At 35.8% G+C, this 11,342-nt stretch overlaps 1 protein-coding gene across 1 annotated transcript in view; it reads left to right on the top strand.

Moving 5' to 3' along the window:
• Positions 1 to 448: 448 nt before the first annotated feature.
• Positions 449 to 11,342, top strand: part of LOC145693133 (cytospin-A-like) — a 491,676-nt gene continuing 480,782 nt past the window's right edge. Inside the window, exon 1 of the mRNA XM_081768863.1 lies at positions 449 to 717. The gene's annotated coding sequence lies outside the window, so the exon portion shown is untranslated. The remainder of the gene's footprint in view (positions 718 to 11,342) is intronic.

Raw genomic sequence — 11,342 nt, 5'->3', positions numbered from 1 at the left:
GCAAAGCCCAGACATTCAAAGCAAACAGAAGAAAATGACACCAGAAGGTGACCCCATGAAACCACACATTTTGCTTGTTGCTAAGAGACACTCTTTAGACAACTATGAAAAGAAAATTAACAGAGGCGTGTATATATCTTCTGGTATTTATTTCCTTGTGTAGTAAAGTTGAGTGTTCAAAGGGCGGAGGAGTGTTGTATGCATAACAAGAGGCGCTGCTTCGTGTTGTTTGGAGAATGCTTGTTGTCTTGTCGGTTGAACTGAGAAGTAAAGGGGTCTAACCATTCGGTTCCCATTAGCACCAAAGCCGAACATACACGAAGATGACCGAAGTTGCTTGTTCTGAGCAAAGAGACGAGTGAAGGTACGCGATGCTTTCGTAGGTAAGAAACCCGATCGCAGGTGAAGTGGAACCGTGCATCGGAACAAACGAGGGTGCCTTGCACTACGCTCGGACGGAATCCAGGTGGGCGAGTGAGTGGAGCGAAAGATATTGATCTTTCTTTACGAAAAAAAATAAAAGAAAAAGATCGAGCGGGAGAGAGAGTGTGTGGTCTTACTGTGTGTTGTGGTTTTGTGTTTTTCAGTGGATAATATTGTGTTCAACAAAAAAGTGTGATGTGATGTATAATAGTTAAAAGTGTGTTTAAAACTTCTTTTTTTTTTCTTTTTAAATTAAAATTTCAACATCGTTGACAGACAATACAGAAGAAACAGGTAAGGATATAGAATGAAAGTTTTCTATCATTTCATTCCTATATTATTATGGTTATTATCGAAAGAATCGAATAATGCACAAAGCAGGAAGTATTACATGCTGATTCACTTTATTTTGTAATATATACATTCCAATAGATCAATATGAAAAAAAAAAAAAAATACCGCTCGAAGAAGAAAGTACCACTAACTACACGACATAATTATCGAATTTTTTAAAGAAATAAATCTGTACACCAAAATATATAAGTTGTGTTCTAGCAGTTCATTTATTTTAATATCAATGTCACATATTATTAAATAAATAAATTAAATTAAGCAATGAAAGCAATCACAGCGAAGATACGTACGTAAACTAAATTGTTTTCAAAGAAAATGGAACATATGCAACAAAGTCAATTATTTTCAAGTAAATGTTTATTTAAAAATAATTCATCTTGTTACATGTGTATTTATGTATAGTTTCCGATGCTCTAAAATGCATAGACTAATTTGTACCATTTTCAACTTCATTTCGAAATTGATGTAGACGTACTTTACTTCTAGAGTTTTAAAACTCTATAAAATAACGTGCCACTGATATGAGAATTGAAAAAAAAAAATGGAAATATGTTCGGTTCCAACATTGATATTTCATAAATTATAGTCATACTGTTCATTATTAATTTAGCTTAATTTTGATGAAACAGTAATGCAAATGAGATATTCCTTGGTGAAAAAACGAAATAAAACCTAAGAAATGGATTTGCCTATACTTTGGGAAAGTGTATCTTATGATAACATTAATGCATTTTGCATTCTAGCAACAGAAAGTCAAATTTTATATTTCCTTTAGAATATATGTGTTACATTATTAAATTTGATATAAACGAACATATAATACTTAGGATAAAATTCTGTTCGGTATTACATCTCTATAAACACTATTAGGCTTACTTCATATTGTAAGGTTTCTTTGTTATAAATTTATTTCAAATTTTATTTAATTTTATTTAAATTCGAAGATAAATTTTGTCTTCTGATCCAAATGATGACATCATCTAAGCACTTAGCCAAGGGGGATCGGACCCGCCTTCGAGACCAGAAATGAAAAAAATTAAGGAAGGATGAAACGAAATGAGAAAAAGAAGGATCAGAGTTAAAAAAAAAACTACAGGAAGCTTTTGTTTACTCTTTCTTATGAGGAGATTTGTATTACTTGCAATACATGGTGGTGAATGAGCGGGATATCCTGAAAAAGTCCGGGAATTTCAAATTTCTAGAAAAGTTACGGAATTTTTAGAATTTCTCCTACTAGTCATGGAAATTTCAAGTTTTCGAAAGCATAGTGCCATTCCGTAACAGCGTAGACATTTTTTATCATAATTTTTCGTCATTGATTCTCTACAGTATCAAACATGTCATTTCAGAAACAGTTTTCTATTGCTCCTTCAACCTGTCATTTGGAGCAGACAGTAGTTGACGGAATAATGAAAACAAAAAAGTTATGTGGATATTGTAAAATAGTTTGCAAGACATTATTGAATATGTGGTTTTTATTATAGTTGAGGTCATAATGAAAGGAAAATTGCTATATTTGAATGAACAGAGGAAGGAACATAAATATTTTAAAATCTTTTTCAATTTTTTTTTATTCCTTTACTCGAGATTTCTTCATAGTTTGTTATTAAAATACCTACTAACATATGCTCATTTTATTGTCCTAACAAACCAATATGTTGCCAGTAAAGTAGTTTCGCTTTGTGGAGCTCCTGGGCTTTTAGTATTTCATGTTACCCCCCACATTACGAAATCCTGGCTAAACGAACCAATATATGTTCCAATAAAATAGTTTAGAATAATCGAGCCTCTGGTGTGATCACTACAGTACTTCATGTCACGGACTCCCCCCCCCCTTTACGAAATCCTGGCTACGTGCCTGGTTGATAGTAAAGTAGTTTACATTGATCAAGCTCCTGAGCCTTCAGAATTTCATATCACGCCCCCCCCGTTACGAAATCCTGGCTAAACGAACCAATATATGTTCCAGTAAAATAGTTTAAACGTGTGATGATCACAGTATTTCATGTCACGGACACCACCCCCCTTCACGAAATCCTGGCTACGTGTCTGCACCATCAGTAAATATAAGTGATAGGCCTGTGTCAGTAACAACTTGGTAGTCAATAGACAATTTAGAGGATCTCATATTTGTTAACCATTCTACATAAGGAAAGGTAAAATTTAGATGTGTGAGTGTGAGGGTAGGTGTAGGACGCTATTCATCTTAAAATTTGTAACTCTAAATGCCTCTATACTGTATTTATTAATGTAGCTAATTTTGTTGAGAATTTCAGAATATTTCTTGATTAGGGATGCGCACGAGACAAGATTTGAGGATGTCTCGTCTCGAAAATGTGCTGTAAAAATGATGTCTCGACTCGAAAAATGTATTCTTCTCTATTGGAAGAGCTGCGTCTCGACTCGAATTTTGTCAGGAAAATTCTGTCTCGACTCGTCTCGTGCGCATCCCTATTCTTGATAAAACAATGAAATAAAACCTAAGAAATGGATGTTCCTGTACTTATGGGAAAACACGTTTTGTATTTTCTTTGAAATACACATGTTATATTATTAAATGTAATAAACAAACGAATACATAAGCTAAACGCATCATTTCATATATAATTAAATGATGCAAATAAGATCTTTAAGGTGTTATTATTTTACATTATGAATATTACTGTTAATTGTTATGAATATGACAAATATTCGGTGTCCCAAAAGTTCTAAAATAACCGTACTGAGACTTATAAATCAGAGATAACCGTAATATGGCATTATAGAAACATGTTATGACAAGGAGCAAAATTGTTCGTTCTGGTAACATAGATGATGATGACCATATTGGCAACCGTCATCTTGGATTTCGCTTCGTTTCTTAATGGGATAGGGGGAGCATGTGACACATCATTTTGGGCTAGAATTTTCCATGAAAGTCGATCTAATTAATCAGTTGGGAGGACAAGATGGCTCAGTGGTAGAACGCTTACTTCTTGTGCACGGAGTCACTGGTTCTATTCTCTGCCACGTAAATTTGTGGTGGACATCGTGCTTGTGGGTTTTCTCTCGCTTTTTCATTCCATCAATTCTTCCATTACACTATGCAACAAATTTTAACTTTTTCTTTTTCTGTTCTTCAAATGAAATTATGTGATTCTAACTAAATGGCAGGTGCTGAATTCGTTGGTGAAAACCAAAATGTTCTATCACGTCATGTTTTTGTTGAGCATACCAAAACACATTATACGAAATGTACATTTTTACGTATATTTGCTATCCAATGTAGGCTAGAAAAGCATATTATACTAACATTAAATTTTGTTGACTTACCCTTTAAAATACTTTCTTTGGTCGCTTACGCTTGTACACATCTTCTGGAGTCTCTCTGACAATAGACCAGCAATACTCAGCAAGCATACTTTCAATCCATTTTCCACTGTAACGCTTTTCAAATGTGGCAATGTCCTGATGAAACCGTTCTCCGTGTTCATCACTTACTGCGCCGAGGTTTTGAGGGGAAAAAGTCGAGATGTGAGTGCAAAAAGTGTAATTTTAATGACATGTTGGATCCCATGAGTTGAAATCTGCGCATCATGTCACTAAAATAGCTTCATAATTTTCATCCTTTACATTTCCAATAAAATCTGAACATACCGATTTAAATGGCAGCCAAACTGATTTCTCAATTTCAGAGAGTTTAGTTTCAAAGTCTTCATCCTGCATGACTGTTTTAATCTGTGGACCAACAAATATTCCTTCTTTAATTTTTGCCTCACTTAAGTTTGGGAATTTCTCCTTAAGGTGCGTGAAAGCAATACCTTCTCTATCGAGTGCTTTAACAAAAATCTTCATCAGCACAAGCTTGATATGTAGTGGTGGCAAAAATACATCTTGAGGGTTCACAATTGATGTACGAGATACGTTCTTGGTGCTGGGAATGAAATCGTGTCTTTGAGGCCAGTATTTACAGATGTAGTGGTTTGCTTTGCCACGGCTATCCCACTCACATAGAAAACAATACTTGGTGTATCCTTATTGCATTCCTGTGAGAATACCAATAACTTTTAATTATTGGTACATACATGCCATTTGAATTTTTTATATTCAATGAAGTCCAATATCGCACTTATAACTTCATACGTCTCCTTTGTGTGAGCCGCATATGCTACAGTAACAGATGGGTGAACACTTCCAATATGGAGAAGCACTGCCTTCAGACTTAGTTTCGAGCTGTCAATAAACAAGCGCCACTTGGCAGGGCTATGTTCATGTCCTAAAGACTAAAATATGTCATCTACATCTTTGCAATAAACAATGCCTCCATTTTCAACAAAATAGTCCTCAAAATTACTTTGTCGTTTTCTAAACAAACTTATTTTAACATCTTGAGCTGAGAGATTCCAACCTTATAGCCTGGAGTCCAATAATTCCGCTTTTCTTTTAGGAAGATTTAAGTCTCGCACAAAATCGTTAAGCTCTTTTTGTGTGATGAAATGAGGTAACGTTGACTGGGATGTAGAAGGCTTAATAGTCTACATCTTCTCTGTTGCTTGGAACGTCTGAGGTATCTTCTTCCGAATCAATAATGTAATGTTCTGGAGGTTTAGGTGTAGGTACTGGGGAACTGGTCGGATAGCTGACTTTAAATTAGGGTACTGAATCATATGTTTAGATTTAGAGGAAAAACCGTTTACATCAGTCAAACAAAATTAACAGTCAGTTACATGATTTATTTGTTCGCGCTAAATCATAGGAACATCAAATTTCATAGAAATACGTTTTCCTTGTAGCCAGCTTCTCAAATTTCTGGAACACGTAGTGTAATATATGTGTGGGGCCCAAGACTTATCCTGATCTCCGACCCTGCAGCCAAAATACACTTCATAAGCCTTTTTCACTAAAAGCGTGAGGCCATTTTTTTTAAAGTTTTAAATGTAATTTCACCACACACATAACAAAATAAATCGGGTTTATTTTTACACGCATGGGACATTGCACTTCACTGCATGTAACTAAACGTATTTTCAGCACTTTTTTAAAACCCAGATGCGCAACAAACACTACCACAAAAAGACACAACGCGACAAATCCGACCACTCCAAACGAAACACACTTAGTAACTAACAATACAATCGAGCCAAAAAATACTCAAATGCTAGAACATCTGGCAACAGAGTTAGGCAACCCAAATCTGAACTCGCTTATCACTAGATGTTAATGAGTTACTACCTGAAATGAAGATAAAGAGTGAGAAGAAATATGGGAAACTAGTGTTTCCTATTATAACGCAGAAAAAGACTTACGTATTAGGAGAAAATTAGGGGATGAGACCCCTCTTTAAGCAGCGTATTCCTTCTGTAAAGAAGTAATATTGTCGTTTGGATGGTGTTTAAATGAGCGTAAATTGTAATAATTTTTATCTTAAGTACATTTCTGCCTCTCCACTGATCTAGTGGGTAGCATGTGAGCCTTTGGTGCACGGGGTCTCGAGTTTATTCCCGGTAGGAAAACATTGAGCGACACGGAAACTTGGATTCAACATTAAACTGTAGGCCCACGTCTCATATAGCCTCGCTGCTAAAAAAAAGGTACGCTAAATTCCAATAACCAAACCAAAATTTGATCATATTTCATCACATCCCGTAAAAATACGGGATTTCACAATACAAAATTTCAAACTTTTCAATTTTTCACAAAATTGGTACGTGATACATAAAAAGTAATCAGTAATCACAGATTTGATTTTCTCATGCAAAAATACATAAGGAAAACATATTTCCATGTAAAGGACAGATTTCGTGTTGCACAGTGTTATCATTTACTTGTTTTAATCATCGTCTCCCTTAGCTTAAAAGGTATATACGTGGGACGTTAAACTCAAAGATTTCATGAATAATCAGTTATGCTGTATTCCTTTGTATCTCAATGGAAATGTAGTGTTTTGAGCGTGAGCGGGTTTAGGGTCTGTCTGCTTTGGGGGTATGGTTCTTCCGGGGGTTTGGAATACCTCTCAGTCGAGTGGGGGTTCCCGGAGCATTCCCGCAGGAAACTGTTAATTTAAATGCTCAGTTTTTGAGCATTTACGTACATATAATTATCTATAAAACAACATAAGGGGATACTTTTATTTATTTCAGAAAGTTGTTGGCGAGGGATCAAAGTCTCTCCATGACTCTCCTTACCCCTCGTAATTAAAGAGAGGCTCTCCAATGGTTTTCAGTCATTATGTAAATAGAAATGCAATCTTTTAGGCAACATACCCTCACTGTATTTCAACATTTAGATAGCCGGTACATCGAGTCAAAATCGTAATAGAATATACCACCTCTGCTTTTCTTCCACTTCGACCCCTGGGCGACAGTACAGGTCCAAGTCATTGTTCTGTCCGGCAGCAACAGCTCGTAATGCGCGATGCCCTTCCAATCCCACCAAACGCAACATACCTACCTGGACGTCAGCGTGCACTTTGCCACAAACTGTTGAGCTTCTACTTGCTTCAACCACGATCTTCTTCAGACATTGTTGTGGTATGTTCTCCGCTTTCTATTACTCGTGATCAACTGCTTCAGGAATGCCTCGATCTCTTTACTTTTCAACTGAGATTTGCATATGGAATTTCGATCGAATAATGTTGTAAATCAGATCTTGTGACCCCCTAAACGTCAGGCTTCTTTTTATTGCCAACTTTCTCTAAATGGCTTAGCACTGTTTGGTGATGCACCTTTGTTGAAATGAAATGATAAAATATAGCGTAATATTGAGGAAATTTCACTTACCTTCACGGCACTTACCTTACGTTAAGAATTCCCACATCTTTTGCATATTTACTAGCTTCAACTGGCTGCTGTCAGGCCTGGCCTGCTGTGCCTCATATACACGCCGTAGCCAGCTCAAAAACGTAGGCGGGGGGGGGGGGGGAAGCGGTAGAAGTTACTGGGCCGGATCCAATCATATTATAGCCTAGTTCATTTGCAAGCCTACCGTAAATATTTTAGGGGGCAGCAAAAATTTAGGGGGGTCCGGCCTCCCTACACCTCCCGTGGATACGAGCCTGCTCATATACTCTTAGATTTTGGATATTAGCGCCATCTCGTCTGCAAAAGGGTCAAAACTTTTTAAACGAACTGATATTTGGCTACTATGACTAGTACATTTCAGTCAATAACTATTGACATATTACTCGCCTTCGAATTCAACTTCGTACCTTCATGAAAAAATATACATTGTTTCATAAGTAGTTTAGTGACAGAGTGCTCACCTCTGGTGTGTGGGGTCCATGCACAAACACCATGCACATGGATTCTCTTGGGATTTTCCTATTCCCTTACAACAGGCTACTAACCGCAAATCTCCCATGGACTATAGTTCTCTACTAATCTCTTCGTTTTGACTTCAGAATTATTCTCTTTGGCAATTTCAAACTTCTTCCCTTCTCTGCTTACCTTCCACAATACCTTTCATCACATTCATAAGAATATTTTCTTATGTAACAATAGTTTATAGCTTTTTAAAACTATCTCCAACTATTCTTCCTTGCTCAGCCTTTGTTAACATTTCCTCATTGATTGTCCATTTTTCTAAATACCTATGTTTTCAACGTTTTCAGAAATTATTTCAGGACTAAATTTATTTATTTATTTATTGTCAACACAATAGGCTATAGCCCAATTACAGTGTTGTAAATTACGCAATTACATGTTCGTAACTCTTGATAACATAACTTGAGTTCACAACTCTTGATAACTCATGATAATGGCATTCCGAAATTTCTTAGGCGACATATCACATATATCAAATTCATTGCTATTTGTACACATTCTATTATACAAAGCTGTTGTCCTCCAGATTGGTGATTTCATCATTATATTAGTTCTTGATTTTTTGCAGTAATAAAGACCAGTGTTTCTACGTTCTTTTAATGTGGGGACATGAAAATTCAATAAAGAAACTAAATCAGGACAATCCAAAATATTTTGCGTTACTTTTTTGAATGAATAATAAATCAATCATATGAATAACTGAACAGCAAATAAGTGTGCAAACGTCACTACGCGTCGTGGACATGAGAAGAGCGAAATAGACGATTTCACTCCAGAGGGACCCATATCGAAACGCGCCTTTTGATTTCGCGAAATTGGTTCAAGTATAGGACATGCTCCATGATACTTTATATTAAAATGAGGCCCAATCATTTTTTTTAAAAATATCAACCATATTCCTTGTTACAATTGTTTGTAATTTAACAATGATGTCATTGTAGCATAGTTATCGGTGATTCGTTGTAAATTTACGAAATGATCTTTTAGCTTCGTAAGTTATTTTATTTTAACAAAATTGCTTTATGTATAATGTATTCATCAATTTCAAATAATAATAATAATAATATTTTCTTTTTTGTTTTTTTAAAAAAATGTATTAGTGATTTTCAAGACTGTACCATATACAGATAAAGTCAGAGTGGAGGGAATATTTCTTTTTCTTTAAAAGGAAAAACACTTTTAAAAGGACTTGAAAATAACTTAAAATGACATTTTATCCTATGTAAACGTGAGAATCATAGAAGAATTCTGAATCAATTTCTCCTTATTTTGAACGGACTTTCCTATATACATAGATGGATACTACTATGAAATTACGATTCGACTCAATCCATGTATTTTTATCAAGAGATCCACATTGATCAACGAAAGGATATTCCATCCTTACAGTGCCAATAATTTTGTAATGGAAGAACCCAGTTAAGTGCGGTTTTCAATAGCATACACAGAATTATGTTCTTTACAACTAAGAAAATTGCAATGTGTATTTAAGTTCCAAAATATTTTTATTTTATTTTGCAGACTTTGAAATTTGTATCACTTCCCAAACACAGATGGAGTGGGTCGATGGTCAAGTGGGTCAAGATTTGGAAGTGGGTCAGTGGGTTGTGGGTCAACAGGACGTATCCTACTGCGACCATCATCCACTGTGACCTAACGACCCACTCTACTCAGTGTATTGTAGACAGCATCTTCTGAACACTGGTAACTTTGTCTACGCTTTACTTTCAAGGCCACCATTTTAATTCCTTTTTCATTTGTTTTTATTTGCTTACCTAAGATGAGTATATCTAACAAGGCAGGGTACCCAGGTGTAACACGCCGATTGTGATAAGATTCCACAGACATAAAGAACATCGAAAAAGAAGTGACACGTATTTTTTTATATCGGCCAACAAGCACATTGAAAGGGTCAAATAGGGGTATAAAAATGGGGTCAAAATGAGATTATGTGGAATATAGCGAGAACGAGAAGAGATATCGGAAAAGTTTGAATGTACGAAATACTACCCATAGTCGACGCAATTCAATGAGGTAGAACGTACCCATGAGAAGAGAGCAGAACATCCGGAAATGGACCAATCACGTGTACAACACTGTCACAATGTGTTACGGAAATGAGCGAAAAGGGTGATAAGGAGCAGGAAGAAAGAAGAAACGAAAAAGAAAATACGTGTTTTTGCTTTGGATGTATATGTTGCCCGTATGCGAAAGAGATGCAGATTTATCTTATTGCCCAAAGATGGGATAACACGCAGGAAGGATGCAAATGCCGTTCATATAGACAGCCAGCGAGACAGCACTGCGCGGTAGGTTGCATATATCGCGTAATGAGAACAACGATGAGATGGATGTTAGAAACGAAAATGTGTGTAGGCAGTAGTAACACAAAAACAAAATTGTTACTATTACTGTTATGTTGTCCGCGTATTTTCGTAGTGATATAATGTTGATAATCATGTGTGATACTGATATTAATGTTGCTGTTTATTTTACGTATGTGGACCATCTGCTATTACATTCTACTGTGCTATGAATTTTTGTTCCCATTACCCGATATATGCAACTCACTGCGCAGTACTGTCTCGCTAGCTGCCTATACGAACGGCGTTTGCATTCTTCCTGCGTGTTATCCCATCTTCGTGCATTGAGATAAATCTGCGTTTTTTTCCCCCGCATATGGGTGATGTATGCATTCAAAGCAAAAACATGTATTTTCTGTTTTTGTTTCTTCTTTCTTCCTGCTCCTTATCACCCTTTTCGCTCATTTTCGTAACACATGGTAATAATGTTGTACACGTGATTGATCCATTTCCGGATGTTCTGCTCTCTTCTCATGGGTACGTTCTACATCATTAAATTGCGTCGACTATGGGTAGTATTTCGTACATTTAACCTTTTCCGATATCTCTTCTCGTTCTCGCTATATTCCACATAATATCATTTTGATCCCAATTTTATACCCCTATTTGACCCTTTCAATGTGCTTGTTGGCCGATATATATATATATATATATATATATATATATATATATATATATATATATATATATATATATATATATATATATATATATATATACGTGTCTCTTCTTTTTTAATCTCTTTATGTCTGTGCAATCTTATTACAATCGGTGTGTTACACCTGGGTACCCTGCCTTGTAAGTGGAAAAAGAACTTCAGGCACTTTTGGATATTAATATTTGTAATTGTAATAATAGCAATAAGACTTACTACTTGGCTTTCCAAACACAGCCTGTACGT

This window comes from Thermobia domestica, chromosome 8 (genome assembly GCF_964235325.1).
Source record: "Thermobia domestica chromosome 8, izTheDome1.hap1.1, whole genome shotgun sequence".
Classification (NCBI taxonomy): domain Eukaryota; kingdom Metazoa; phylum Arthropoda; class Insecta; order Zygentoma; family Lepismatidae; genus Thermobia; species Thermobia domestica.
The sequence above is the reverse complement of the archived record's forward strand: the minus strand, read 5'-3'. Positions and strand labels throughout refer to the sequence as shown.